Genomic DNA, 6015 nt, shown 5'->3' with positions numbered 1-6015 from the left:
GAATTATATATCTTGAAAAAATATGACGTTTTGGGTTAATTTGTTTTTAAAATCACAACAAATCATGCACTTGATACTGTTGACTTAATATATAGTATAATGCAATAGGTTATTGAACATAGAAGATGACTCATTTTCAAAATTCGGTCTAGACCCTTATCACAGGTGCTAATGAAGTGTGTACAAACATTGAGCCCAGGCTAATCACCCAAAATACCATTGTACTTGATGTCCATTTGAAAATTTAACTATTATATTCATAACTATTCTTATTCATAACTATACTAAACTTGACAATCAATACAAGCACATTCTGTGACATTATTCTTGAGATAAAAATGGACTGACAATGAGACTCTGTACTACATCCTGTTCTTATAAAGGCAATGTCTATCATTATAATACCTTGAACAAACAAACAAGACATTCACTACTGAACCTTTGAAAAGTGTGCAACCCCAAAAATACTCAGCAACTGACTTTCCACCAAAAAAAGTCACATAAACAGCTGGTTACTCCAAAAAGTCACAGGGAGTTACTCCAAAAAGTCACATAAACAGCGAGTTATTAATCCGAAAAAGAGCCTGTCTTTATGAGTGGGGTTAAGCTCAAACATAAACAAAATTCCCATTTTAATAATGACAAAAAACTAAAGTTTAGTCTTCAAATACACCCAAACTATAACATTTTAAATTGAAATACTTAACCAGTAACTTTTCATAACATGTGTTATAAACTGTAGAAGTTTATGTTGAAGGGTTGATGGAAGGTGATTTTAAAGTGGCTAAGACAGTCAACTAAAAAATACCCATGATGCTCTGCTTTATTTTTATATTTTGCTATTTTCTCTATTATGAATGGTTTAATGTGATATGAAAATTATCTGTGAAAATATTCCACGACTACTGCATGTGTACAAAACGGTGTTGGGTGGTTCAGTAAGTTATATGGGGGGGGGGTCTAGCATAGAGCTCCATGTGTGTAGCTAGCTGACTTAGCAGTGAATGGCATGTTTGTTTGTTCACGGTATTATAATGCTGTACAATAATAGTGTTCATGCTACATGAAGTACTGGCTAAGATTTTAGCTGATGTTTTGACTAGACCCAATTGCATCCATGCATTGGGAGGGCCAGTCCTTAGCACGGGCTAAGGGGCGCTGTTTACGAACGCAAAATTTCTGCTGCTGACATGTTTCATTCTAATTTATGAAGCGAAGTGCACTGGAACACGAGCGTAGACAGACCGACTTATTTGGATGCACAGGAACAGTATATAACGGCGTTACAGAATGCAGAGTTTTATTAGTGCATGTTGTAGACAGCGAACCAAATTGGCGTTGTATGCTCTACTACAGCGACCCAATCAGTGTGGAAGCGTGTACGGAGTAATTAATGACTGGTGGGATACTAGTTGACGACTTCCCCAGAAGTCGAAGATATGGTGTTTCGCATGCGCACGCATGCCGTTTTGGAGTGTAACGTAAATTGCACATGTGATATTGCTTTTGAGTGTACCAATTAACATCACAAAAATTCCCTTCTAACAACTATCAGCAAACTAGTATCGGAAGCACCACAATGGTTTAAAAAAAAAAACAATTGAAAAAACTGGTGATGATATTAATAAAAAAAAATAAGCATTATAAATCAATAAAACATGGAAAAGGAATGAAAAAAAAAAAAATATTAAGGGAGAAAAATATATGGTGGTTGTTTCGATAATTTGTGGTTGGTTTATTTCGGTTAACAGTGTAGTTATAGAACTGTACCATTGCTGTTTAATTGTTTGTTCATAATTGCTGCCTCCCTTGGGAAACAAGTTTGGGTGTTCTTAGCCAGTGCACAGACCCTCAACACTGTGACCTGTGCTATAACTGTTGGACCCTCCTGTGAGTGAACACAATTGCGTATAGCTGATAAGCAAACATTTGAGATTAGCTTAAATCTTAGCCTGTACTTGGTCAAAGTCCCTCTTATGACTATGACTTGGTGTAGCCCATGGAACTATAAACCCCCAGGAAGAACAACGAAACTAAGAGGATTAAAAAAACCTTTGTCTTAGTTTATCTTACAGTGCTTTCGCTTTTGTTTCCACGACATTAGTCATACTCCATGTTAGTTGCCGCCGATACGCCCGTATCAACCGCTTTGCTGGAAACGGAAAACTTGAAAAAAAATATATATCTGCGCAGTAAAATATTTCGTTCACTACGCATGCGCAAACAAGTCGGTCTGCAGGGTGACCTTCAGTGTACCGGAAATCATGCAACGGGTCGGAGTTTTAGCGAGTTTTCATAATTTTCAATGTCGTTTTTAGATTACTTCTTGTTTTTTTCAACCCTCGAAAAAATAAGGTTGCGAAAGTTTGCGAAACATGGGGTTTGGTATGCTGTTTGTTGTCGAGATATCCCGACTTATTCCGTGTTTCCCTTCGATCGCCAGAAGTGGCAATGTGTTTTATTTCCCCCGTTGAATGTCGCTCATTTATCAGTGTTTTTGTCTTGCGCCATTGTTTTTTTATGCTGTAACCGAAACAACTCGATCACGTGATCTCCCGAAGTCGCTCAATTGACTCCGAAAATGACCGATAATCGGAGATAAACGTTCATTTGCGTAAATCGGCTTATTTTTTAATGCGACGAAATAAACAGTCAAAATAAACATTCGACATCGCGGCAACTATCATAGTTCAAAGGAAACAAAGTGGTTGTTCTTCCTGGGGTTTATAGTTCCATGGTGTAGCCTGAAACCAGACTACTGTGGATCAGCGATGTTTTGTAATGGATTACCTCCCTGATGAGTACATTTAAATAACAATGGAAACTAGCATATCACTGGCAACACATATAAGGATTTTGGCAAATTGTCACCGTTTTGTATGAAACTATTTTCACAACAACATTAATGTTTTACAATAAATTATATCAAACATATGTATAATTTAGTAGTATTAAAACTTTTTAAGTTTTTTTGAATTAAGAATGCACCAATCTTACTAGGAATCTATTCAAATCTAACCTAATGTGTGCTATTAATAATGGCTCATCAAAGGTATTGAATTACTGAACACATCTTTGCATAGTTTCCAAAACTAAAATATTATTTCATGCACTGCCCCCTCTCATGTAACAGTTTGTTAAGAATACGTACATTATTTAAAATCATTTTAAAAATGTGACTGGAATATCCAGGCCCAAACTTCTGCTGCTGCAACATCCGACCATTCCTGCATGTACATGCAATTGTTTCTCTGAGATTCTGCATGCAACCAGTTTATTTTTTGAACTGAATAACAGATTCCTAGAAGTTTATTTTGACATTTTCAAATAACACTATATATAATTTAACAATTTCAGGAATAGATTAGATTGCTTGCTATTCCATTAGAAACTCTTACTTCCAAGTGTGATTTTCAACAAGTGTTCATATGTTTAGCTAACCAAAGGGAAACAAAAGCATAGTGACAGGAAGTCAACACAGCAGAAAGTATGACAAAGGTTTACACTTCAAAAATGACTGGAAAGTAAATAATTTATAACCAAAGACCATCTATGCATAAACAACTAAAGATCTGGGAGGTACAGCTTTGCAAAGTAAAAATGTCATATGGGGGGGGGGGGGGTTAAAACATTGCTTCAAACACAGTCCCTCTATCACTGTGCTTCAAAACATCATCTTAATTATTCAGCTCAGTGTACAAACACATAAAGTACAGAAATTGGATAATTAATGAAAACATTAGACAAAACAAGAATATGTAAGCAATATTTTGTTTTGTTTTTGAAAAATCATGATGTAGTGCACAGCCATACAGACTGTTTTAGTGGATAATAATATTTTAGGTTTGCAATGTCATACTCCTCCAGATATTCATCAAGTTTTCTTGAGAGGCGATTAGCTTAAGGAGGGGGCTGTGCAAAATGTTTTTTCTCCTCTTTGTTTTTGTGCTATTCTTTTTCTAGTGTAAAATATTTTTTCTCAAAGATGTAGGCATGTCAAATTTGTTCATGTTTTTGATCTCTACAGGATTTTTTCAATAATATTTTCCTGTTAATTATTATTAACATGAAAGATTGTGGAGTGAGTGTGGGTGTGTACAAAAGGTCAGCAAGAAGAACTATATAAGATAGCTGAAAATCATGAAATACCAGTTGAAAGATGTCACTTTTATTTGAGGGAAAACATAAAAAAAGGAATGTACAGTAACTCTACACAGTTGGAACTTTCAAAATTTGTGTGCAAATGTAAAACTGATAAACATGCAAATGCTAAACCATTGCATCCATCAATACTGGTTAAACTTTTTTTTTCCCTTAACGTCCATAAATTCTGGTTCTTCAACTTCTTACGTTCCATTTATATAGTATTTCCTTTTTTTAAATTGTCATTATCTGCAAAAAATAATTCAGATTGCTATTAGCTTACAATGACCAGTTTTTAATTAAGACACTTTGTAATCAATTTTGGAAACAAAAATTTGTGGTGTCTGTATTCTGGCATATTTCTGTCCTCACTAATAACAATGTGGATAAAATGACATCTTGTGATATGTCAATTTTTCCCCTATGCAACTCAGATATACTTCCAAAAAGATGATACCCGGTACATTCTGATTGAAAAATATAAATATCAAATAAAACAGAATAACATCAAATTGTTTCCTAACCGAATATATTAGGGGTTGTGCCATATATACACACAGTTCATCTCTTGAGAGACTAGGACAGTACACAGTCCCTCTGTGGACAGTACATTGCTGTACTTGGGAACCTAATTTCTGAGAACAATAGGGGGATTTAACTTCCTACAAGAGACAAAAGAATGTTATGTAACAATGCAGCTGCATGATTTTGTCTTTCAAAGTAGGAAGCTGTGTACATACAAAATTATAGAGTCCCTCCACAATGGGAATGCCACCATGCATGTACAACTTCATCGATCCCCAGGTACTTTCACAAAATAAATAATTGTATTATAATTATGATCCAATACAATACCATATTTGCTCTAAAATTACATTTGTGGATACTAAATCATGAAAATATTACATATTTCGACCATTGAAGATCCCTGTAATAATAATTAATAAACTAATAGAGTAATTATGTTAAGTGTAATATTGTTTCTATATTTTTTTTTCAAAATCAAAAAAATGATATTAAAAATATAAAAACAGTTTAGTTTGAAAAGTGAAATAATGGTATTCAGATAGTTATGATTTAAGCATGACCTTAGAAAACAGGGTCATGCAACTTCTGTCTGAGACAATGTGCAATGTGGGTTATAACCTCCTGTATAATCTCATTAATACATATACATGTACCTAGAAGATTTATATATCTGAAACAGTTTTTACTAGTATTCCCATTAGTCAGTGTATAACAAGTGCACTATGCTATATCTGTTTTAAATATGATGAAAAATCCACTTGTTATAATGACACAAATTTCCACAGGTCATTGTTTACTTTTAGGCAGTTTTGTTTCCTTGCAGAGAAAACTTACCATTTTTGTTTCCCTTTCCTGATTTCATAGTGGAATAAAAATTGTTAATTTTTAGTTTCACTCGCATCAATAGAATGGACTTGGCTATTCAAGTTTTGATCAAATTTAATTTTTCTGATTATATTCCAACCACAAAATTGTCTCATTTTGTGTAGCTACACCCTGGCAGCCATGTTTGGCTTATGAAACAGGAGAAGATGTAACAGTGGTGTTGACATAGATTTATTATCAGTTTCTCTAAGGTGTTAATTTGGGTAGGGGGATTATAACTAAGGTTACATGAAAGGGGTAGCCACAGTAGCATGTCCCTGTTCTCTAAGGTCTATGATTTAAGTACCGTTATATAGACTAAATATTTTTTTGTCCAAGTTGAGCAAGAGTACCCATGATCAATTTGGCTGACCCAGAAATGCCTAGGACATTTACTGACTGCATATTACACCTTCATTATATTTTGTTTAAGTCTCGCCCATTTGCCCCCTGTATCTTCAAAAGTAGTGTTCATGCTAC

General features: G+C 34.4%; 1 long non-coding RNA gene across 1 annotated transcript; it reads right to left on the bottom strand.

Moving 5' to 3' along the window:
* Positions 1-3951: 3951 nt before the first annotated feature.
* Positions 3952-5018, bottom strand: LOC146730243 (uncharacterized). The gene is made up of 2 exons (XR_014927404.1): positions 4668-5018; positions 3952-4392 (listed from the first exon to the last, which is right to left on the bottom strand). It is a non-coding gene; the product is annotated as an uncharacterized LOC146730243 (long non-coding RNA).
* Between the last annotated feature and the right edge of the window lie 997 nt (positions 5019-6015).

This window comes from Saccoglossus kowalevskii, chromosome 19, assembly GCF_978046115.1.
Source record: "Saccoglossus kowalevskii chromosome 19, keSacKowa6.1, whole genome shotgun sequence".
Taxonomy (NCBI): Eukaryota; Metazoa; Hemichordata; class Enteropneusta; family Harrimaniidae; genus Saccoglossus; species Saccoglossus kowalevskii.
The sequence above is the reverse complement of the archived record's forward strand: the minus strand, read 5'-3'. Positions and strand labels throughout refer to the sequence as shown.